Source organism: Bactrocera dorsalis, chromosome 3 (assembly GCF_023373825.1).
Source record: "Bactrocera dorsalis isolate Fly_Bdor chromosome 3, ASM2337382v1, whole genome shotgun sequence".
NCBI classification, from domain to species: Eukaryota; Metazoa; Arthropoda; class Insecta; order Diptera; family Tephritidae; genus Bactrocera; species Bactrocera dorsalis.
The window spans coordinates 24,724,951-24,751,889 of record NC_064305.1 but is presented as its reverse complement, the minus strand read 5'-3'; the positions used below and the strand labels follow the sequence as shown (position 1 = coordinate 24,751,889).

General features: G+C 37.6%; 1 protein-coding gene across 23 annotated transcripts in view; it reads right to left on the bottom strand.

The window, feature by feature from the left end:
- LOC105228702 (ice-structuring glycoprotein) overlaps positions 1 to 26,939 on the bottom strand; it is a 558,714-nt gene that overhangs the window by 366,582 nt on the left and 165,193 nt on the right. For all 23 annotated transcript variants that reach the window (XM_049452395.1, XM_049452396.1, XM_049452398.1 and 20 more), the window contains one exon: positions 19,453 to 19,480. The gene's annotated coding sequence lies outside the window, so the exon portion shown is untranslated. The remainder of the gene's footprint in view (positions 1 to 19,452; positions 19,481 to 26,939) is intronic.

Sequence of the window (26,939 nt, the reverse complement as noted above, 5' to 3'; positions counted from 1 at the left end):
GCATTCAAATGCGATGAATGATCTTCTATTTAATTAAGGCGACACGGTTCTTCAGCTTCACGTGGCATCTGTAGAATGCCTGCCAGGTGTGAACTTATAAGCTCGCAATTGTAGTGAATTTAGGTATTCATTAAGGTTATGCATTCTGCGTATAGTTTTTCGACTTGATTTCCAACCGGTGTCTTTATATTTTTAATCATATAGAGTAGAATATATGTATAGTATACAACCGCTTCATAAATCATAGACAAAAGGTACTTGCAACTCTTAACTCTAGTCTTAAGCCTTGTTTCCAGGGTGCACCATGGACGTTGCCCTGTGGTTAGTGGGTTCTTCAATCTGTAATAAATCTCTCTCTCTATCCGAATACTAACCTCAGCCAGCATCTTCCAACTGGAACTACTAGGTATCCAGAGAACCTGTGGTGCCCGTTAGAATAACGATGGGAGGGTAGAGCAAGCGGCTATATACACGGTTAGCCAGTCAGCATTGTTGGCTTATCACTCCACTTTATACTTCCTGCGTAGTTATTAATTGTAGAAAGGCTTTAAACCCACTGGCGGGTCAACTGAACTTATCCTTAATTTTGGTTCCCAGCCACTGGAACATTTTCAGTAACGAAAAAGCAGACGCATTAGCGAAATTAGGAGCCTCTTTAGATGAATCTGAAGCAGAGTTAATACCATGCCCAGTGGGAACGATCAAAAGAACAATTGAACAAATTCCTCAATGAAAATAAAAGTCAATAACCAACCGCAAGGTAATGGAGCAGATATGGCTCAAATATGATAAGACTAGAACCAAGGATTTGTTACACATGTCCAGGAATAGTATTTTCAGACTTACAGCTACTATAACAAGACACTTGCCGTTTCGAGAACACGCGTTAATAGTGGCTGCGACAACTTTTGACTGACTGTTCAAAAGCTTAATGGATATAAATACGAGGGCTGTCCGATAAATAACCGACCTAACCATGATGCACGCGACTTTTTCAATTTTTTTTTTTTTATTTTTCTACATAGTCTCCTTGTAACTCCATACACTTCTCCCAGCGATGCTCCCATCTCTGCAACCCTTCCAAATAGTACTTGGCGTCTTTGTCTGCAAAATACGAGTTCACGAAAGAGATTGCCTCCTCATCTCGAAAATCTCTGGCCGCCGAACGCAGTTTTAAGTTGAGGAAACAAAAAAAAGTCGCTTGGTGCTAGATCCGGTGAATAAGGTGGATGGTCAAGCAGTTCGAACCGCAATTCGTGGATTTTCGCCATGGCGACTGTTGAGGTGTGAGATGGTGCGTTGTCTTGGTGGAACAAGACTTTCTTTTTTTGCAAATGTGGTCGATTTTTCGAAATTTCTTCCTTTAGCTTGTCCAATAATGATGCGTAGTATGCTCCTGTTATAGTTTTTCCTTTTTCAAGATAGTCGATAAAAATAATTCCATGGCTGTCCCAAAAAACACTCGCCATCACTTTCCCAGCCGAATACACAGCTTTAGGTTTTTTTGGGGTTGGTTCCCCCTTTTCAATCCACTGTTTAGATTGGTTTTTGTTTCGGGTGTATAATGATGAATCCAAGTTTCGTCTACAGTTATCAATCGGCGCCAAAACTTGGTCTTATTGTCTCTAAACTGAGCCAACAGAGCGTTGGAAATGTTCATGCGCGCACGTTTGTGGTCTAGCGTAAGCAAACGCGGCACCCAACGCGCGGACAGCTTTCTCATGCCCAAATCTTGGTTTAATATGTGACAAACAGTTTCTTTTGACATTTTCATAATCTCAGCTATTTCCCTAACTTTAATTCGGCATGAACTATTGCTTAAAGCAATCTACTTAATTGCTTAGATCGGATAACTAAAGCGCGTAGCTCTCATACAAATTGATTCGTCCAAATGTGGTCCTTGTATGGGCAACGGTTTCATTTGACAAAATATATTCCCGAAACTCGTAATATATCATTTTCTAAGTCGGTCCATGAACCTTTGAATATATTGCTTGGATGGGACTATAGCATGTAGCTGCCATACAAACTGATTGGTCAAATCAGGATAAGGTTCTCTTATACTATACACCTGTGAATGTGAATGTGAATGGTATTGCTTCAGTTCGTACATCATAATTATTTAGTTATAATTTCAAAAAAAATTATTCTTGTTTTAAACTTGCTCTATAAATCTATATAAATTTGGAGATCCGTATGAGTATGATGAGTACCAATGAAGAATAAATAATGCCACCATAGCTCTGCGATTTAGGAGTCCTGCGCAAAAACGTTATTTAGCCAGCCATTTTATTTGAGCCCAACTTGTTGCAATTAAGTAACATTAAGGAATTATTTGTACAGCCTTCAGAACTTCACGTGAGGCCGTGTGAGTATGTATGTCCATTTGGCTTTGAATGCTCACATTTATGACTGGCATTGCTCATTTTGCCATACAAAACGCTTACCATACGCTGCCTTATTCTCCTAACTACCAACTCATGTAACTGTCAAGATCACAATATGAATTTCTTTTAATTGAGTGTGAGCATGTGTGGCTGTGCATGGGCGTACTTAGTAGGTGAATGGATGCTTCAATGCGTCGGTGAACTGTTTTGTTCCCAAGTTGGTCGATATACACTAAGCGCCTCGCCTAATTGCTAAAGTATTTGTATACCAACAAATACATAGTTGTATGTATGTGTGAGTATATATGTATATGTATGTTACTTTATACATACATATATACATATATACTTTATATATAGATATAAATATATATATTTATATTTGTTTGTGTATTTGTACGCGTGCTGTAGTTTGTTAATCCGATTTTGTGCCATTGTAACTGTCACGTGGCTGTCAACTGGCAAGTCACGCACACTTATACAAACATAAGCATGTAGGTATGAATTCATGTGTGCCATCATACAGTTGCAGACACAAAGCCATATAGACAAGTAACAAGCATTAGAACCGCATGCAGTCGAATGTATTGCATACCAACAGGCGCTGTTGCAAACATACTCATATAAATATGCATACACAAATGCATGTATGCGTAGATAAAGAAGCTTGTAGCACAAACACAAATATAAATAGAACTTTCCATAACTTGCTGCTGCTGCTCTTACACAGTTCAACTGTCAGTTGTGTCTCAAACTCCAAGTTGCCACACCTCTTCCTCCACTCTCTAGCTAGTTGCAGCCTCAGCCATTGCCTTGTTTTAACTTTTGTTGTAGTTGTTGTTGCTGTTGTTTGCTTTGAGTTTATTATCCTTACTGATGCATGTTTTTATGATTAAGTAGCGCTTTGTTGGAGCGCTTGTATGTCGAAACGATTTTAATTTTTCTAATTGATAAAGTTTTCTGCACACACACGCCGCATGCAGTACACATACACATGCATGCTCTCTACATGCACTAAGCACAACCACACGCAGCATATTTGCTTGGAAACTTTCGCATTGTACATTTTATCGCTTTTCATAATCGCCCATATCCTATTTCCTGTTTATTAATATGCTTTCTTTTTAAATAGACTTATGAGCATGTATGTATGTATGTATGTATGCTGGTTAGCTTATTTGCTTTTGTACTTAGCATATTTCCGTAATTAATTGTGTACTCCGCTCGTCTGGTAAAAAGAGAAGTTAATTGTAATTTAAGGCAATTTAATGAATATCGTGAGCTGGCAGGAAGCTGCTTAAAAGTGAAAGACTGTCATTATTAAGAGCTTTCAGTTGCGTCTTCGCTCGTGAAGACTTATATGTAAGCATTTATATATTCTTGATATTGTGTCTAAAAATACTTGGAATGGTGCGAATGGCAAAATTTGAAGGGCTTTCTGACGAAAGGCAGCTACGAAATTTTCGTAATTTACTCACAAGATCATAATTCACCATTCTTAATTCATAATTCAAAATTCCTGGTTCAATATTCATATCTTATCTACATATATACATATATAAAAGGAAGTTGTGTTAGTAACACCATTTATAACTCAAGAACGGCTGAACCGATTTGGCTGAAAATTGGTGTGGAGGTAGCTTAGAACCAGGGTAAGGACATAGGATACCTTTTACCTCTTTATGTCAAATTTAATATAACTCATAAATACAAAAATTATATTTCAAATAATCACCGTTTGTTCAAAATTCATGTTTGTAGGAATCATTTGAATATATGCGTATAATTTTAAACAGATTCTTCTTTAAAAATATTACAATTGTTAAGTATTTGGAAGGGTAGAAAAGAACTGCAATCAAATGCGCAGTGAAGTAGATTATAACTGGCTCAGTAGTCAGTCGTTGAGTATGTATTATACCACGTACATCCCAAAAGACTGATGTCATAACCTTTCAAGTCGACTTTTTCGTCTTTTCACGCCGGTTCATCATGTGTAGTCCATTAGAATGACTGTCAATTGGACTTCAGTGGGAAATGATGGAGCTATGTTTCTATTGTCATACACCGACGCAAAAAATTCGGTATTATTACGTTTAAAAAGCACTCAAACACTTCTCTGAATCATTTATTCGTTATTTTTGTTGGATTATGAACTTGCGAGGCACCGACTTTGCACAAAGCTTTCGCCTCTTTAAGCTTAGCAAAAATGTTTTCCTCGGTGGATTTCCATGAGCCCAAATTCAACAGTATTTTCCACCAAAAATGCTATATCTCATTAAATAATAGTTATAATCCAACTAATAGAAATCGTATAGATGGTAGTAGTAGTATTATCGCTACAGTGAAGCGTGGACGGGTCCTCTAGTAATTCATAAATAATAGTTTTTCAGAATTCATTTCTCTTAATTCATAATTCATAACTAATAAGTCATAATACATAACTCATAATTTAAAATTCACAATTCATAATTTATAATAAATAATTCATAATAAATAAATTATATTTCGAAACCATTCGCAAACTTCATAGTTATAATCATTCGAAAATCATAATAACGGGTGATTTTTTAAGAGCTTGATAACTTTTTAAAAAAAAAAAACGCATAAAATTTGCAAAATCTCATCGGTTCTTTATTTGAAACGTTAGATTGGTTCATGACATTTTGAAGATAATTTCATTTAAATGTTGACCGCGGCTGCGTCTTAGGTGGTCCATTCGGAAAGTCCAATTTTGGGCAACTTTTTCGAGCATTTCGGCCGGAATAGCCCGAATTTCTTCGGAAATGTTGTCTTCCAAAGCTGGAATAGTTGCTGGCTTATTTCTGTAGACTTTAGACTTGACGTAGCCCCACAAAAAATAGTCTAAAGGCGTTAAATCGCATGATCTTGGTGGCCAACTTACGGGTCCATTTCTTGAGATGAATTGTTGTCCGAAGTTTTCCCTCAAAATGGCCATAGAATCGCGAGCTGTGTGGCATGTAGCGCCATCTTGTTGAAACCACATGTCAACCAAGTTCAGTTCTTCCATTTTTGGCAACAAAAAGTTTGTTAGCATCGAACGATGGCGATCGCCATTCACCGTAACGTTGCGTCCAACAGCATCTTTGAAAAAATACGGTCCAATGATTCCACCAGCGTACAAACCACACCAAACAGTGCATTTTTCGGGATGCATGGGCAGTTCTTGAACGGCTTCTGGTTGCTCTTCACCCCAAATGCGGCAATTTTGCTTATTTACGTAGCCATTCAACCAGAAATGAGCCTCATCGCTGAACAAAATTTGTCGATAAAACACATTTCGAACCGAACACTGATTTTGGTAATAAAATTCAATGATTTGCAAGCGTTGCTCGTTAGTAAGTCTATTCATGATGAAATGTCAAAGCATACTGAGCATCTTTCTCTTTGACACCATGTCTGAAATCCCACGTGATCTGTCAAATACTAATGCATGAAAATCCTAACCTCAAAAAAATCACCCGTTACATAAATCGTAATTCACAATTTATCATTCATAACTCATAATTTATAATTAAAAATGCATAATTCATTACTAATGATTGACAATTATGAGTACCCAAAGATTACTCAATGATCGATAATAGTACTCATTGATACTTGCTGAGGTCGCAATAACCCGAAGAGGACTACTCTAATTGGCAATATGCTCTGCCTTTACCTGCATATTCTAAAATATTGTTTTATTTTTACCTACAGATTCAAGAAGTGCTGAAGGAGAAGTTGCTGTTACGAAGTTTCATAGTACCTTCTGTCGAGTACCATTTTTGTGTATGAGGGAGAGGAAGAATGTAGAAGTAGTGGATTCAATTAGGGTAAATCTATATGACCTATACCTATATCTATATCTATTTCTATATCTATATCTATATCTATATCTATATCTATATCTATATCTATATCTATATCTATATCTATATCTATATCTATATCTATATCTATATCTATATCTATATCTATATCTATATCTATATCTATATCTATATCTATATCTATATCTATATCTATATCTATATCTATATCTATATCTATATCTATATCTATATCTATATCTATATCTAGTGAACCATATTTTATGATAGCTCACCAAAACGTTCGCAAGATAGTCGGGTCTAAGCAACAGTAACGTACCTCGGCATTTATCTGGCCAAGGAATTGTTTTCAGTTGCTTAAGAAACCTTCTTTCAAGTAAGTAAAGTATGGAAAGAATTCACTTATACATATGTAAGTCCCAAGTCTATTTTGTAATAGTGCTCTAACTTCTCTGATAGTCAAAACTATTTTAACCGTTATTGAGTTGTCAAGCAAAATGGTCCTTGGAAAGAATATATATACGTATATATTCAGCTTAGCCTCTTTTCACTTACTTTTTCACAAGAACATAACATCAAACTAACATCACAATGGTGGTACAACGCTGCGAGAGCGGCTTCTAATGAATTTAATTAAATTTCCAATTAATGTGCTGAATTCCAATACTGAATTGCACTCTCGCAGAATTTAAAGCCTCAGCGATGCTTAGCAAATAAACTATGTAGAATTCCAGCTCAAATACATGCACACACACATGCTTGCACTACTTTATAGGAGCAACTTGAGCAGGCAGTTAGTTGTCTTGCCTAAAACTAGCTGCAAATGCAAGGATGGGGTTGGAGGCGAACCAGCACACATACTCAGGCATATATGTACATATATAATGAGCATGCCAGCAAATAGCAGTATTTCTTCAAACTTTTTTTCCTTACGCCCCATTTCGCCTCGTTCGTTTGCTTGAATTGTTATGCTCACCTCAGCGACATATCCTCAACCTGCTGGACGTTGGAGTGAGGAGATGGCGGCTAAATTGCTGTGCCTCGGCTGTTGCCTGCAGTGGCTGATGGTTTTATGGCGATAAAATATGTGCAAGAAATTTCTTCGGGCCCCACACACACACTCACAGTCGTATATTTCCATATACCTACCGACGTACTTACTCGTACATATCTGTATGTGCGGCACATGTTGCAAAAAAAAGTTGAACTTCCTGCTGGCGGCGCAGTGAACACAAATGAAGGTGCAAAGTACAACAACAAAATGCTAGGGCGAAGAAATCGCATTTACACAAACAAACACACACATATTTATAAATTTGCAGTAGCGTGCACAAAAAATTCATTGTTATGTGTGAGTGTGCGCAAATATGCCTCAATTGCAAGTGCTTTGTTCACTTCCTTCCACATGTTCGCACAGCAGGAGAGTGCGAAAATGGCAAGGCAAAGAGATCGCTTGCCACTTGTCCAAAAATATAAAGTTAGAGATGTAAAAGAGAGAACGAGATGGTCAGTCTTTGAGTTGGAGAAGTTTGAGTCAATAGAATTAGTGAGCCTCAACCAAGTTCATGCGACGAACAGCGCAGGGAGATTGAATTATCGAATATAAGACATAGGGAGCTCTATATTATCATCATTCTACTAGCAACTAGCACTCGTTCCCTCTCATTTTTAAACCATAACTAAGATTTTAGAAACAAACCCTTAGAATATAAATACACACGCCCTACCACTTTAGACCAAAAATCAAATAATGGTCTTCCATACAGCCATACAGAGTTAGGAAAGATCAAATAATAGTCTTCCATACCATATACCTCTATTCTACATTTATCACTTCGAGATGACAAACTTAATCTAAAACTTACCGACCCAAACAGGGTTAGATCGCCGACCAAAGGCTGTAGTGGTCATATAAGATCCGCCTCAACTCCAGTAACATAGAGCTATCTATCATAGGTAGGGATCTTAGTTATTCGGTTGATACTCAAACTACAGCTCAGCTTTCCTTAGTATCCTCTTATCATCTTTAGCAATAGCAGAGCAGTATTAGCGACATTCTCATTATCAAATCAAATATTTAATGGTCTTTGAATACTCTGAGAGGCTTAAAACCTGTCAGCGTACAGTTGTGTCGATTCCATTTTGATCCTACACTTAACGAACGAACCGCTGGGACCAGAACCAGTTTTCGACAGTTGCCAACGCAATCAACGAATCTGTAAAAAAGAATTTCATCCAGTACCAGACTTCGCATTGTTATTCGATTGAATTTTATGCCCCGTAACATCGTATTCCTGTAAAGCCGTTAACAGAAGATATAGAACCATTTTATTCATTCCAACTACACGGTATGAGACAAAGAGTTCTTGTTTCTGTTATTCCCCTTTGCATCACATTTAAGGGATAGCTATTTTTCTAAGATGGTTCTGAGTCTCCATCTTCCTTTAAAGTATTTTAAATAATTAGAAAGATACTTGTAAGCATGGCTTTGGTTACCTAGATATCTAATAAAATCTTTAATGAAAGTTTTTACTGGGGTTTTTCTTGTCCTACCTTCATTATTATGAGGTTACTAAATTTATAGGTGAATTAAAAGAAGTTAAGATGTCATATGGAAGAGCTTGGCGGTCCTTTGATTTAAATTAGAGTCAGTTTTAAGATGAAATTTTATTAGTATAATAGTTTATGTGTTTCTGAGTATCTTAATCTCTGTGTTTTTATCTCGGTCTGATACGGACCGGTTATTTCTTAATTGGTATGCAAAAATTCGGGATTCGAATCAGAAACTCTCATACTTAATCCCTTACAAGCTTGTTTAACCTACTAAGCAGATGGAGTAGTTGGTATGGCTTTAACATTATGACATGACTGATTACTACTTAGGCTATAAACTCAAGGAATCTGTGGTCTTTATTGGCTGATTTAATTCACTTCTACTCCCACATTAGAGTCGGTAGTTTCTAACAATATAAAGTTATTTCGGAATGGTCGTCTCCAATAACGTTTATGGAACTTTTACTGTGGTTCATGGGTATGATACTGACTATAGAGGACGTTCAAGGCTTTTACAACCCATCTCCCACAACGTTCAACGGGCCCCGTAGCTCCAACCAATCAGCTTTGAAAGCGTACTCAAATCACCTTCGTATGCAAACATCATCGCCACCTTCCACACATAAATCTTTAAACTCAACCATGCGGCACCTCCAGTTAACATGCCACAAACTGTGGCAATGAGAACACACATATTGTTCTCTAAATTGCAGTGTCGCTTGGGGAAATTGCTGCTGAAAGTTGGGAAAGTAACAAAATTCTCCGAGGTGCAAGCCATAATAACAAGAGCAATATAAACCAGCAATGAATTTTTCACTAACTGACTGGACACCGGTAAAAGTTTATGCAAAAGTAGGAAAATAAGGCAACCAAGTGTGGACACTAGAAAATAGAGCAAACGGACGGAGACACTGAATTATGCGGATGTAATAAATATGTTTGTAAAATATTTTTATGTACCAACTGACAGTTACCGTTATATTATATTTCTACTGTGTCAGAGGGAAAACCGATTGCATGCAAATAGGTGGAAGGGCGCTTGTAGAGACTAGACTTGACTAAGAACAGTTTTGAGGTGGGCAAAAGTAATCGTTTGGTATGTGATCGGCTATATATTTTTTGGATTTTATTGGAACCATAATTTACTCAGTCGTCGGTGACCTTTAAGTTCCAACGAACCTGGTACTCAAATTTCCATATAGAGGTGTACAGCATTAATGTTGAAAGGCACTGTTTCGATTTTTGGTATTAATTTTAAAAATCTGAGTATGTCATTACTTAGAGACTTCAAATAGCTCAGCGCTGATTCATATGTACAAAGACTTAAATTCTTAATGGATAACTTAGATTAGGTTAGATTGTAGGGTTGATTTAAGATCGATGAAACTCACTTGGACAGATATTAGTCCTTTGTCTTACCTATAAACTACTAAAAGTGGATTATCAGACTTTTATTAAGACAGTGTGTGTATATTAATCCCAGCAACTTCGCTAGGTTCGTCAAAGCTGTCTCTACTGTGATATAGCAATCTCAGTCTAGTAAAAGCTTGGCAGAAAGAAGGGGCAAGATGATACCGCCTGATCTTCCGCCAGACAGCTTTAGCATAAAGCATTCGTCAGAATATTTATTCGCACCGCGTGTGAACCTATTGGATGATGTCCAGTCAGAATACTTACATTTGCGGAGAGGTTGAAATTGCTAAGAGCCAGTAATACGGTTCAATCTGGGCTAATATGATCTCGCCGTCACACAAGTTCCGATTGTTGACCAGCGCTTGCTGAACTCACTTGTGGTTCAAACCTCCAACGCCAATACCCAAGAAAACATCGGAAAGCAGACATACTTCCAATCGGCTCGCCATAGTTATCTTATCATCTTTACAAATTCCGACGATTCCGCTATGGCCTGTGTATGCGGAAAAGTTTGAAGTTCTTGAAGTTGAGGTCATGCACTCCTTGACTAGTTTTGAGCGCACAGTCCGCGAGCTCAATGCCAGTAGCTGCTCGACTATCGGAGTGAATGAACCTCTTTCTAAGGGAAGCTGCTCTTCGGAGCAGTACGTCTGTTGCTACCTTGATGGCAGCCACCTTTACTTGAAAGACGCTACAGTAGTCAGATTAGTCCTAAACTATAGTTGATGGAGAGCTCCCGAGAGAAAGGGTAACTTAATCAACAAAAAGTGTAATTTCTCATTACTTATTTATATGTAGTCAAATATGTAAAACAATAAAAGCTAGACCAATGTGAGTAAAGCTTTTGCTTAGTCAAGTCAAAAGTAGTACAGACTTTCTCGGGCAACTTCTGACTCATAGTTTTAGTATTTATTTGACAGCGGTGGTGCAAAACGTTGGGGGTGTATTGAATTAAAAAAGCTTTTCAAAGAAACGATAGAATCTCTTCTTACGAATGTTTTATCGATTTCATAAAAGACATCCAAAAAGTGACTGCTTTTGAAAATAATTTTCGATGTTAGGCGAAACTGTCATCTCGAAAACTTGTCTTATCTAGTAGCAAGTGGACTTATAACCTGCATAATTCATGAGATACTCAGAATATAATAGCAGTTTTCGATTCACTAGGCTTTGGAGAGTGGTCAACCGAAATATGAACTAATAAAATCCCATAAACTGGCATAACCAAAGTGAAACCTGAAAATTCGGTAAATGATTCACATACTTATAGCTTAGCATAATAAAATATCTGTCAATACTTTCGACATTTTACCAGTTTTCGACAAGACAGTAAGAGCACAAACTTAGCGAGCGGCTTGAAGTGGCGAATCGAAGATGGCTAATAATAAATATTCGTACCGAATATTCAAACCTTATTAGCACATTTCAACTTTGGGCATTGCAAACACAGAAGCTTCTGGAACTCTCTACTACAAGACACAACTTGGCTGCAATTGCTGCTAACAAAATTAAAATTGATTTTCTTTCTCACAAACATTTATTTTCATTCATTTACTGTTTGTAGCCAGGACTTACGCTCTACTCACTTTGTCAGCACGCTTACTACCCTTCTTCAATCCGAGAAGTTGATCTGTGTGTTTTGTTTCTAATCAGCCAAAAGTTGTTGAAGAAAATCTTCGCTACGTATTTTTAATTTTCTTAAAATTCACAAGAGTCTTGCCACAACAAAAACTTAAACATAGTAACAACAACAAAATGGAAACTTTCGGTACGTATGATTGAAAAAAAAGCTCTGTACTCTTTGCGATGGGAGAAAACCAATCTTTGAGCCGAAATTGGACGAAAGCAATAAGCGCAGACGAAAAGTGCAATGGTGCAGCAAGCGCCAGGCGAGTGTGTGAGCGAGGGGAAGAGACAGGGCTTGCAACGCGTTCGGGATTAAAACTACACTGCTAGATGAGTGTATGCATATATGTACATATAAGGTATATATTTAGGTATTGACTGTCCACATACTGGTTGTGCAATCATAGTATTTGACCTCTTGATGAAGCTGCCACAGCGCCATCAAACCAGCTGAACTCCAAGCAGCATTCCGATGAGCGCAAAACTTACTCAGCCAATAGTGAATTTGACCTTCCCGCTTAGCGCTCACAACCCGCCACTGACCCTCCTTCGACCGCCCGTTATATTTATTTGCCTGCTCATTTCATAACATTTTGATTTTCATTCTCGTTTTCGTTTGCGAAAATTTGTTCAATTGTCGATATGTGGTGGCGCCACAGTGGCGTACACATTGTTGGCTGCAGCAATGCCACATGCCATATAAGAACTACTATATATAAGTATACATATATCCTTGAGTATTCCCCAGAGAGAAATTCAATTGAATTTGTGTTTGTTTTTCGGTGAACGGTTCATTTCATCGAACAAACACGGATGCGCGCAACAGCGGGGTCGGCGGACAGCCGACAAGCTAGATGGCGAGTGGCAAAGCGCTGAGAATTCGCAATGAATTGTTATGAATTGTACGACGAGCAGCGCGGGACGCGAGCGGTCCGATTGACTGGTTGGGTAATTGAACGCATCGGGCAACGAGCGAAGCGAAGTCGGAGGACTGCGGACGTTTGTGGAGCTGCACTAAAATACGGCAGAAGTGCGCGCGAGCGGTTGGTTGGAAGAATAGTTAGTCCAAACTAAACAAACAGTTAGGAATTAGAAAGAGGTGAAGACAAATTGGCAGCGGTAAGCGGATAGCATATGAACCGTGCAGTTGCGAAACTAAGGAACGCAGTTGAAGAGGAAGAAAACTGAGGAGAGTACATGAGTTAATACAACATAATACAATTTGCGCCCATATTTGCACTAAGTAACTATACCAGGTCCGCGCTATATGAAAATATGTATACAGGGTGTTAAGTATATATATGGTCTGTCGAAAAAGAAACAGAACTTTTTAAATATAACTGTTTCTGGTGGCGCCATCTATTGGTGGGTATACTAAACAAAAAGTTTGATCTCTTGTTGATATTTCGTAAAAATTTTAAGGCAATTGGGTAACTACAATCGATGTTGTCGATCAAAAAGTGACAGCAGCTTTTGGTCATCGGTCGGAAAATGCATTTTGAACAAAGAGCAAATATTAAATTTTGTTTTAAACTTGGGAAAACGTTTACTGAAACATTTCAAATGATGGAAAAAAGTTTATGGTGATCAGTGCCTATCCCGTAGTAATGTGCATGAGTGGTCACCAAAAAAAGTCGTCTTCAGAAGTCAAAAATAAAGACAATGCTGATTTGTTTTTACGATTCCGAGGGTATTGTACACCGAGAGTTCGTCCCGCCTGTTGCACGATAATGCGCCGTGTCATCGGTCGACGCTTGTCACTGATTTTTTGACAAAAAACTCCATATTAACCATTAATCAGTCACCCTACTCACTTGATTTGGCACCCTGTGATTTTTACCTATTTGGAAAACTTCATTTTCCCATGAAAGGACACTGGTTTCAGGCGACGACCGATATTCTCAAGAGCATTCCGAAAAATGACCTTAAACACTCATTTGAAATGCTAGTTGGCTAAACGCTGTATCGAAGCCCAAGGAAACTACTTTGAATAAAAAATATAACTTTTAAAAAATATTAATTTTTTTTTGTTTTTTTTCAACAGTCCTGTTTCTTTTGCGACAGACCTTGTATATAGCTGAATAGGTTAGGTTAGGTTGAGAGTTCGATTCCAAGATGGATCTCACTTGCACAGCTTAGAACACTGGTCCGTTATGGAACTTACAAACTCCAAAAAGCGGTTTGAGCATATCACAAATGGGTTGCGATGGCCAATGTCAGTTTCTGCTTTGTCTTCTGGTCCGCTGAAGTCAAGGCGACTGAAATGTTTCGGCCTCAGTCATGCAAAGTCAATGGAGGAGAGGATAACAATAGAGGAGAAAGCGTCTGGATGTTTCCACCTCACCTTCTCCATACAACTTTGGCAAATAGCGTCCGGCAAGATTTTCAGAACTCCTACTATTGCGGCAAGATAAACTTTACATAAGGCAAGTAGTTCACTAGATCTCCTGCTTTCTATTCTAGACCAAAAGAATCTCAAAATCGCTGTCCGTCAAGCTGAGCCTGTTAGGCGTACCCGAGATTCTTTGGTCCGGTGCTGGAACCCAAGACGCAATGTGGATTCAACTCGGTCCCACTCCGTGTGGGACAAAGGTACAGTTAGCATACTCAGCGCTAATATTGCCGCTCTGCTGTCGGAGTGAATGAAGGCTCCCTGTAAGGTGCTGCACATCGTAGCAGTACATTTACCGCCACTTTTGCTCCCTACAACCCTCTCTCCTTAATTCAGGTCTTACTGCGTCTTATCAAGCAACTTCTCCCCATCCACAACTCTCTCGCTGGTATGTAAGCAGAGAAAAAGCCGCCACGAGTGACCTCTGCGTCGGAGTGATCGTGGCTTTCAGGAAGCCAGTTAAAGGAGGAGAGAATTTCGGACTCTCCATCTATCAAATAGTCTATACAAGGCAAATATTTAAACTTCGTCTTGTTGCGAAAGGCTTATCTTCATCCACTTTCCTGAAGAACTCGGATATTTAAAACGGTTCTGGCTTAATAAAGTGGGGTCTCTTGAATTGTGTCAGAAAACCTTTGGTCTTTCGATCAAGCGCAGTGGTTTTACGGAATCGAAGAGTGCTCTAAAGAGAGATCTTATTTTCCCTTCTGTGAGACAGAAAGTAACCAGCAAATTTCTCTAGTCTTTCATTGTTATATATGTATATATACAAGCAATCTATTAAGCACCCTGTATAAATTCAGTTGAATGCACGTGTACTCTAATAAATACGACCGAATGTTGATAGCAGCATGCACCATATTATTTACACAAACTTTCTTGTGTGTATGTGTATGTGCGGATATAATTTCAACTTCCGGTCAAATTTGCCAATCGACGAAACCAATGAACATTGAAAAACATTGCAAAACAAAGCGTCGATGAGGTGAGTTTATGATTAAGAGAGCGCGTGATATCATGGCAAGGGTAAGAGGAGGCAGAAACTATAAAAGGGCAGTTGGGTGATCAATGAAGCTGCCACGTCTTCTTACTTAGAAGAGCCCCATCTTCGCGTATATATTCGTTTAAAAGAGGTGGAGTGGAACTAAGTCTGAGGAATCTATAGAAGTAGGGTTCAACATACAAATGTAAATCCGGTCTTAGCACTGATCGAGTTTTCGAATCGAATCAGTTCGCATTTAGTTCTTCAGTTCGTCCATAAGGCCATCGTTGAGAATAATTTCTCGAATAGCTACTGGGGTTAGCTTGTTGCACATATAATTTTGAAGGGTATATAATTCATTTAACATTCTAAGGATCATTCTTAGCCGCAAATAAATGCGTTTAAGTGATTTCGGTTCGATTTTCAGATCTCTCAAGTTCTTTATTGGATCTTTGTTCCAACTATATTTAAGAAACGGTCCAAGCATACATCTGGATTACAGTTCAGTATTCCTCTTTTCTAGTGAAGTTCTTTTAGCTCTTCCCCCATTTTCTCTCACTGGTTACACAAACAACCCTCGTGGCATTATAAAAAATCCATTGTTCGTTATGAGGGCATAAGGAGAGATGCGGAAGAAATAAGCGGTGTATCACCGACTGCTGGGTTTCAAGCATCGGTCGGTGAGTTCAATGTGAAAACGCTTACAAATTCACTTGAATTGTGTGGCAGCACACATATGAATATTAAGGTGTGTTTGTTTCGCTCAGTTCAATCGACGTTGGCAACTTTGAAACTTTAGCGCTGTATCGGCAAATTGCACGCCCCAGAACGAGCAATAAATGCAGAGGGATGAGAACAAGAATTACGACTTTTATATGTAATATTTTTTCAAATTCGCACCACTCCCACCTATATTAAGGAGCGCCGCATTCAGGTAAATACTGATAGTGCAACAATCTAGAAAGGCTAACGTAAGCAGAGGGATGCAGAAATACGAAAATTAGTGAGGGTTGGCGTCCATTTGGTACGCCTGACTGTAAGTTGTGTGTTTCCTTTCTACGCTTTGTGGGTTTACCACTGTGGCTACATGCCACCCAACTTTGGTTGGTACGTATGATGCTCTAACGGCGGCGATTGCAAGTGATGTGGCACGTTACCTTGAATTATGTGCCCCAGGGAGCGCTTAAGATTTCATTGTGCAAAATTTAGCAGTTGAGAATGCGCTGCAAAAACTTTTTTCAGATTCAAGTTTTTGTTTGTTTGCTTCGTAGTTTTTGTTTCTGCCGAAAAGAGGGAATATCCATTTTAGTAATACAAAAACTCTACGCACTCAGTAATATTCGAAATTTGCCCCTTTCAAGTATACCTTCAGACTTCTTCCAATCTTAGACGACATTTAGATTTGCCGTCGGCCATTTATGCTTAGGCGCACGTTCTGAGAAAATACGTTTACTAAGAAAGGTTTCAATGCTCAAGTTCTAGTCTTATATTCCTACTATGTATCTTTATTATAACACTGAAAGCTTTAAAAGTTGACGAGCTTTCGACTTTTTCTCTTTACCATTTCTGGGCGTAATAATAGTCATCGTAATAACCTTGGAGTGAAAGGAACACGCTGATCAAATTATATCGAGATCCAAGAAGGCAAGGTTTTACTGATTATTTGGGAGTCCAGTAGAGATCTCGAGAATCTTTCGAAGGAAAGTAGTAGTCAGTTAATAATTCATTAAGACATTTGAAGTGCAAGTAAAATGTTTAATTCGCTTACTGCAAAATCTTTCAGAGAGTTACTGTCCAAGGCTGAAAGGTTGATCATTAAGAGTGATTTGTTTTCCACTCATGGGTGCATATGGTATTGATGACTGGTATTTCCAAAGCCCTTCTAATGGGGCATAAGAACTATTGTTTCTTGTTAAACTCTCTCACTATTATAAGCAAGCTGAAAATACAACTTTATAGACAAAAAACGAACTTTTCTCTAAAGCTTTCAACACACAAATATAGTCGGAACAGAGCTAAAAATGATGTTCAGTCACTCAGCTTAATACTCATGAAAATGTTTCGATAAAAGCAATGAAGTCTTAGTTTAATCAGTATATCAAATTTTTAACTAGGTACTCTTTCATCAGCGAGCTTGTGAACCTAACCAGATTTGCGTGCATGAGATCTACGGCCTCGAATTATTTAAATTTGCTCCAGAATGATCTACGTACCTCAAAAGTAACTAACTTCAAACGTCATTCTCTACTGTTATATTCAGAGTATTTAAATGAATATCAAAAACACCAAAATAGAAATTTATTCACAGAACATTCATATCTAGAACAGATAATATTTTCAACTCAATCTTTTCATGCCGCCCTCTTACAGAATGTCTGCTTCTCATACCTCACCTGTAGCGAAAAGATTTTTCATGTGCAACTTTTTCGTATTCAGTCAAACGGGCAGCCAAACTGGCGCCCCATATTGCTACTGCTCTGACAAGATAGAAGCAAGGCAGAACATCGTTTAACTCACATTCTCAGTCGGCAGCTGTGACGCCGAGCGTGTCCTGTTTCGACACATACGCACGTATTATTACAGTGCAAGTCTTTCTAATAAGAAAATATGCTTACAAGCAAATAAGAGTGAGCCTTTCAAAGTAAAAGCACATATATGTGAATGTGTTTATTAGGGTGGGTAAAAAAAAAAAAAAACAATTTGCTTGGTACTGAGAGAAATACATAGGTTCTTAGACACATCTAAGAAAGTTACTTCATGTGTGACACTTTACTAGTAACGGTGAGCTCCTTACAGTTTTATATTTATACTCTGAAGAGGGTATATTAAGTTTGTCACGAAGTTTGTAACACCCAGCAGGAAGAGCGTCGGATACCCTATAAAGTATTTATATAAATGATCAGTATGTTGAGCTGAGTCGATGTAGCCATGTCCGTCTGTATACATACGAACTAGTCCCTCAGTTTTTAAGATATCGTTTTGAAATTTTGTAAACGTCATTTTCACTTCAAGAAGCTGCTCATTTGTCGGAACGGCCGATCTCGGACCATTATAACATATAGCTCCCATATAAACTGAACGATCGGAATAAAGTTCTTGTATGGAAAACTTTCACATTTGACGTGGTATCTTCACGAAATTTGGCATGGATTACAGCTTAAGGTAATAACAAAAATTGTTCAGATCGGATTACTAGAGCATATAGCACCTGTGAAGGTCTATTAGCTTCGGTGCAGCCGAAGATAACGTTTTTTTCTTGTTTTTACTTATTATAAGATAAGAAAATTCAAATCTTACTCCCAACTGCTTTAAAATATATCTCGTATCTTCGATTTTTCAGGAAATTCAATACTCTACAAAAAGGTCTTGAACGTTTTCACCGTAAACCTAACCGGTTAAGAAATATTAACGGTTAATGTTAGATCATTTTAAGGCAAACTTCTTATAATTGGAGAGACATTCTTGGAGTCGTCTACGCACCTAGTTTTCAAAATGCCGACTGAAAAACATATATTCGTTTTTGACCCAACCTAATATCTATTTATGTTCATATATATATATATTTACGTGCGTGTATGTCTACTTTGCAAAATATTTGACAGACATTGTGTGATGTCGCGAAGTTTCGAGACGCTAACATGTCAACCCATTCCTCGGCTGCTGCTCGGTGTTACCCAACACTGTCAAGTGTGCTTTCTGCTTCTCAAACCGGCGTAGTAATGTTATGTTGGACTTGAAAGCGATACACGTTTTGATACAAACTCAAAAAATTGCGCGTCTGTACACGCATCTATGGCCATTTGCTTAAAAGACCTGCTAAAAGTAGTTTTGACAATCAAGTTAAGTGTTAAGATTTTTCTTAAACATATTTCTTTAAACAATCCATTAACAATGATAGATGTAAAGGCTAAAAAGAATTCGCAAGTGCTTAAATTCACTAATAAATACACGATATAAAATAAAACAGCTCTTTTAACCCTTAACGTATATGCGTATAGGTCATTTTGACCTTTAATTAGAAAACTAAGGTTTAAACTCATATAGTAAATAAAAAGTTCAAAGAATTTTGAAATTAATCGAAGAGGAAAGTAATCGCTAAGCGTTCAAATTCACTAAGAAAATGGTGACAATTTAGGACTCTTAGCCTTTTATAGAGCTTATAAAAGTTACCATTATAAATGTTGTCGCGCCCTGTCGCTGAGACCATTAAGGACTCTTGGCAAGACACAAATAAAAATATATATTTCTAAGTAGACATCAAGGACTTACCTTATTCGAAGTTAGAGTTGTCGCAGTTCTGAAATTAAACAAAAAATATGGACATATTATACAATGTATGAATATCTTTCATTATTTATAAGAGATTTTCAAGAGATAGGCGATAGAGACTTACTAAAAGTGAGCTTGAAGAAGGCAAGCAAAATATGAATTCAACTTCAAGTAATTTTATTACCAGAGAAAAACGATCCGGTATTTTAGTAACTTCCACCTTGATCGCTTCTAAGCACTTTAGGGATAACAGTCCACAAATAAGTAGAAATTTTAGGCCCTTAGGTCGTTAAATTATAAAAAATTTTTGTTATATTTTTAAGGACCAAAATGGAGTACAAAGTGCGGGTAAAAAGTTACATAAAAATGTATTTTATTATAAAATTTATAATTTGACAGTGACCTATGGAATTGCGAACCGAATGCTTATGAAAGTGACCGTCCGGTACAGGTACCTGAATAACTCAGTAGAAGCATGTCGGGACAGGTTAAACGTTGAGGACGGCGTGACCTACCGGTGGGTCACGCACTAAGGTTTCATCTGACTACTAAAAGCTGTACCGTCCTCAACAGTTTTCTAAAAATACCTTCAAAAAATACATTCAATACAATACAAATGCATTTCTATCGTAGATACTTTACTTAAAGTCCTCGCATTTATCTTTTCACTTTAATTCGTCCACATAAACCTTGAACTAGTTTCCTAATTAAAGTGTTTGGCAGTCATCGCCACTCTTTGGCTATCAAAGCGCTGTTTTGTGTAAACAACATTATTTTTGGCCACAAAATTTATCGCTTTCTCTCGGTGACCCAATTCCACATATTTAAATACTTTTTGTAGCATACTTTTGTGCTGATTAGTAAACTGATTATAATTAAAAGTAGCGGTGAATGTGAATGTGAGACATAATGTTTGAAAATTTCACGAATTTGGCATGCTTGACCGTGTAAAGTATTTGTTTTTGGGGCTGCAATTGGTTTTTGGCACACAAGGACGTGAACTAGAATTGGGGGAATGGCAGGCGAAAGCGTTTAATTGGCGTTAGAGCTGTAATGATTAGATGAAAAATATTCCTTTTGTTATTTTGACTCGAAATTTTTTTTAAAATAGGAAAATTACATGTATAAAATAGCAATGTCGTTACTTGATTATTTTTTGTAAATTTTTAAAGCATACGCAAGGGCGCAAAATTGTTTTACGGTAAATGCGATACAGTTTTATTAAGTAAATAAGTAAAAAATCATAAATGTAATTTAAATTTTAGAAAATAATTTAAATTTTAAAACTAAAAAAGTTTAATTTATTTTTATAATCAATTCTTAAATGGGAAAATTTTCACTGTGTCATATATTGTATATACAATATCTCCGAGTTAGCGTTGAAAAAATTGATATGGAAGCTCCATGTTAAGAGCAGGGCCTCCATGCTAAGAGCAGGGCTTCGAATCTGGAACTGTTGCAGAAGAACCATGGCCCCAAAGTGGAATTTTTGACCACTCGTGGTCTATTGACTCTTCAAAAGTGTTATTCCACCCATACGAACATACGACGCAGTGATGTGATGTATTGGAATATCGAAAACGTGCCGCATTAATCACCTGGAACAGGTACGAGTTAGACTCGGGGTCGCTGCGGGTCTACATCATACAAGACCTTATTAATGAGCTCAAGCAAAATTGGCAATGCGCCCGAGAAAAGGAGGTCCGTGGGGAATTAAATACAATAATGAAAAAAAGCGTGAAATGGGAACAAGAGCGGGCTTCTGTTGTAGTAATACATACGCAAAAGGTAGCTTCAAGAAATTGTTGGCATAATAGAATTTTTTCTGCTCTAGCCAGCAAGTCCATAGTCCATAAGATCCGTTAATATTGTCTAGGTGTATAGTTATATAGGTATAGATATAAAAGTTAAATTAGACGAATTGAGAACTGAATTTCCCTAAACCAGACCATTCAGGCCCAGGCTGTTTAAAGTAATGAACCCTACAGTAACAACCCAGGTCTTGATACAATACAACACAGGACATACCGCAACGTTACTTTGGTGTATGTTGATGATGCAGAGACGCAAAAGCTTCTACTTCTAAACAAAAGTAAACTTAGTAATACAAGGTGCATTCCAAAGTAAACAGGAATTTTTGAATCTAGCGCCCCTAGTGACGTCACCTATATGTCGACTGCTGCGTTAGAATCTGGTATCTTTATCGGTTGTCCAGTGAGAATTTTATGACATTTTATAGATTGGAAGTGAAATTATTGTGTTTAAAGTGGCAGTATGTTCGTGTGATCGATGCGAAAATGAGCTTCGAACAAAGAGCCAACATTAAATTTTGTTTTAAAATTGGTAAAACTTTTACCGAAACGTTTCAATTGATGAAACAAGTTTATGACATTGATTTCCTATCCCGTAGCAGAGTGCACGAGTAGTTTTAATGTTTTCAAAGTCTTCGTGAGGACATAAATGACGATCAACATGTGGGCCAATCAAAATCCGTGATCACCGGAAATTCCTACGAAACTGAGCGCGAATTCATCAAAAATTAAACGAAATCATCATTTAAATTCTTGGAAATGGAATGGAACATCTCTAAAACATTGATTTGTCGCATTTTTACCGAACATTTGGGCTTACGAAAGGTGTTCGAAATTGACTGACGACTTGAATGACTTGACTTGACTTGTGACCGATTATTTCACTAAAAATCACATTTTAACCATTAACTACTCCTCATACTCACCTGATAAAGCACTGTGCGAATTCCTTCTTTTACGAAAAATTCATTTTCCCATGAAAGGAAAGCGTAATGCAGATGTAGAGGCCATTCAAACGACTGCACTGGCATACTGGCGGCCATACCGGCCACCAAGGTAAATCACTCGTTCGACAAGCTTTTGGACCGTGCAAAAAGCTGTATTGAAGCAGAAGGAGACTATTTTGAATAAAATAAATTGATTTTGTCGAAAAAACCATGTATTCTGTTTGTTTTTGTAAAAGTCCTGTTTACTTTGGAACGCACCTTGTATTGCAATCTGCGCTTAAGATGCCACATTCACAAAATTGGAAAAGCGGATTCAGTGGAATGCAGAACATGCAGGGAACATGATGAGACGCTTGAAAATTATCTATACGAATGACAAGACATCAGCCAAATGAAAAAGGTTATACTATATTTAACGGCTACTAATGCTCTAACTTTCTATTTCTTGTACTTTTGTGTAACGGAAGGGTGAAATATATATTTCTGTTATTTTTAAAGAATTTTATTTCTTTTATATATTCTATTCTATGCTTGTTATTTGATTCAAGTTGTTATACCCTAATAATATATTGGAATTGAGTTTGGCACGATGTTTGTAACACCCAAATGGAAACGTTGGAGAACCTCTGAAATGCATAACGAAGAGATTTAATATGGCGCTGACTGTCTATCCGTCTGTCTGTATATACCTGAACCAGTGCCTCCATTTTTGAGATATCGTTCTCAAATTGCGCTCCCATTTTTTTCTCGCCAAGAAGTTGCTCTTTTGTCGGAACCGACAATTTCGAACTATCGAAATCGAGTGCTTATACTCGTATAATCGTATATATCTTCACAAAATTTGTCCTGAATGATTACCTAAGGCAATAGGCAAAAATAAAGAAAGTGTTCAGATCGGATTCCTATAGCATATAGCTGCCTTGCAAACTGAACGATTGGAATCAAGTGCTTTCATGTAGAACTTTGTCTCTTCAGACGTTTTTACGAGAGTTGGCAATATCCCTTGTCTGTTTTGTCGTATTACAGCTTCGGTGCAACAGAAGTTAGGGTCTTTCTTCTTTTTCTGTTATTTAACTGTTTCCCTAAATTTATTTCACTTCTAATTACACATATAACCTTAAAATTCGGCTCCGTTTACTGCTGTCTACTTTCGCTTGCTCACCGCACTTTGCTCTTATATGTGAAATGCATATGTATGCGTGAGTGTGTGTGTGCACGTGCACTCGCTTCTCGACTGCTTTAATTGATATTAACGGCGGGTAAGATGGCATTAGCGTTTGTGGCGCCCAAAAGCGTTGCGCGCAATTATATTTAAAATGTACACATACAGCTACACACAAAGCAAATACTTACATACAGACACCAACACATGCACACAAAGCAAGTAAGGGAGAGCAAACATTTTTACCTTTGTGCGCGCTTTATTGCTCTACTACTTCCGCTTTTACTTTATTTGACTTTACTTTGCTTGATTGGAATTTATGTGCTCAGCGCAACAACAAATATTAAAGAAGAATTCTAAGCACATTCCTCTGTGTGTATGAGTCCTACTTATGCAGCGAACATTCGTGAAAGAACAGATTCGGAGAAGGGCTAGTGGCGTCACGTGCTGCCCAGCGGCGCTAATGCGTTGCAAATAAACACAGATTTGGTTATAATCACGTTACCTTTTGCTGTTGTTGTTGTTCATTATGCTTTAACCCCTTTTTCTTACTTAATTTTTCTGAATTTCTTTTCGTTTTCATATTTTTGGCATTTTTCTTTGGGATTTTTTAACACTGTTTGCTATTTGCTATAAATTAATTTGTTTATGTGGCAGCTTAGAGTGTCGTTTGCATGCAGACTACTATAAATTAATACCAACAAATTTATAAGCTGGTGCTATTTTAAAGTAGACAGCGCCGCATAAGCCAGTTATATATTTTTCGGTATTTATTATTATTTTTCTACCAACCCAACTAAACCATAAACAACCCTGTTATCTAAAGATGAAAGGTAAATGCTAATTTATGGCAACTAAAAATTCGCATCCTTTTTTACAAAAAATATTAGCACTTAGCAACACCTGTTAATCCAAGACTTGCTGGTTAATTATGGCCTTCCATGGTTGAAATTCTATCGATAAGCTATCCTAATCACGTTATACCAGATAATAAGAAGTATGAATTCTTTACACAGAAGCCAGTTAATTTTAGTAATTTCAGATGCATAGAAACAATTATTTCTGAAGAATGTAGCGAATACGCACCATATTTGTCAGTTTTAATAATAATTTGAACCTAGCGCCATCTAGCGGACATGCATGGACATTTTGCGTCGAATCTTCTTTCAGCAAATGTGATCATAAATATGATCTCTTGGTGATGTGTCGACTATAGTTCCATCTAGTGAAGCTGGTAGTCTCGGTGGTGGGAACAACACCAACCAATGTAAGGTTTGTTAATAATTTTATTGTGTTGCCATCTGCCATATTTTATTTCCTCTTAAGTAATTAAGTAAACAAAGTCGTCGTAAATATGAAGCTCTAATACCATATCATCTTTTTTATGGTCCAATGCCGTCGTTCTATCGGCAGATCAGTACTTTCTCCTTCTTCTGCGTAGATATCTTTAAGTGCAACCAAATCTCTCAAGATCTCAACACAGTCAGAACCTTGTTGAAATCTACTGGAGTACTTTTATTAAGTCTTAAGCCCCAGCCAAGTATATTAGATAGAGCTAACTTTTAGTGACTAAAGAAACTTTGCACTAATTCAATTGGGATAAGGCATTCCTTCATACTATTTTTGTATAGGTGAATTTCTCGTGACGACACGAATAATCCAAATTTGACAGCTAGGAACACCTGCCCGTTGTAATGTCCAGAACTACTTTTATTTATTCATGAATATCTATTTTGTCCCCTTCAAAGTAATCCCCATGAGATATTATACACTTGGGCCAACGGTTTTTCCAATCTTCGAAGCACTTCAAAAAATCATTTTTTTTAACTTCTTCAGCTCCTCCTTCGATGCCGTCTTTATCTCGTCAAGAGAAGCGTAACGTCGTTCTTTCATGGGCCTCTTCAGTTTAGGGAACAAGAAATAGTCACAGGGGGCCAGACTACTATGGGGAATACGGTGGTTGCAACATTCTTTAGTCCTCAAAACAGTTGTTTTTAAAGTCAATCCTTAAAGAAAATCCTTCAATGCGCGAAGTGATTCACGCTTAATGTCTTAAATAATTAAAATAATTTCTTGGGAGCGGTCGGTTGAGTTTGCTGAGTAGCCAGAAGTCACATGGAGCTAAATCAGGTGAATACGATGGTTGAGGCATGATATTGGTTGAAAATTTGGCTAAAAACTCACGAGGCATCAATGCAGTACGAGTATATGACGGCACATTATCGTGGCGGAAAAACCAAGAGCTGTCAGCTTATAATACGAATAGCTTTATGAATAGCTTCGCCCTAAAGACACACAACACTCAAATAGTATTCCTTGTTGACAATTTGGCCGGTAAGAAGTCGAAATGCACCACATCTCGATAATCGAGGAATACTGTCTCTTTAACCTTGATTTTTGATCTGCTTTGACGAGATTTTTTCGACGATTTGGTCGATTTATCATCTGTTTCCGAGTCGTAAATATAGGACCAATACTCATCCCCTGTAATATAACATGTCATAACATCCTGGTGGTCGAAAAGTATTGTTTCACCGACATTAACGCGATGCTTTTTTTTAAAAAAGAAAACAACTAATTTTGGAACCAATCGCCTTTTCATTTTTCTCAGACCCAAATGATGCTAAAAATTGTTTTCACTAATCTCTCCGATATTCCAAAGATGACAGTTGGATCTCTGACTGTTAATCGTCGATTCTCAGTCGCCGATGATTTGTCTTATTGACGTGTTGATCATCAGTTGATGGCTATCCTGACGTGGTTCGTCGTCAACGCATTTATGGACAGAAAAACCCGAAAATATTCCGTCATTTATAATCATTATAAGCAAAGTAAGAGCTTCTAAGGGTTAAAATTTGTTAGAGAATAATATTTTTTGATATTGTTTTTTAATTTCTTTTAAACAAAAATTAATTTCGGTGTATAAAAAATGCAACTCTAATTGCATTATGCCACTCTGAAATCAAAATCGTGCAATCAAATCTCTGCGTCACTACAGTTACGTCAAAAGTTTTAATTGTGCCGCGAGACTGAAATTAACCCGACAAACTGCAGCAGCGGTTGCTAGAAACGAGAAGCAAATACATTGAAAAAATAAAACTGAAATCAAAACTTTCGACAGTTCGCAGTTGCCTATGAAATGATAAAGGTCGGCGAAGGACGAATATTTTGAGCAGTGGCGCCACAACTATTTATTGAATTAAATTCTTACCATACAGCAGTGCGCATACATACACAGGCACGCAGAAAGTCACACGCACACCCACATGTCTGCTAGGCGCAGGGCCTGCCAAACATACAGCCTTGCATGCGTGCGTGTGTCAGTGACGGCGTATTTGCATATGCACAGACATTTTATGAATATTTATATATGAATGTATGTGTGGATGCCTGTATGTGGGCGTGCGTGCGCGTGCGAATGCATTAAATTACAACTTAAAGCAATCTTGCGCCCAACTACCCAGCCAAACGCGTTCTACACTTACTCCACAACCATTCGGCCTCTCTCTATTTCAACCAATCCTTTCACTCCTCCGCTATCTCTATCCCGCTTTTTTGCTCCTTTTG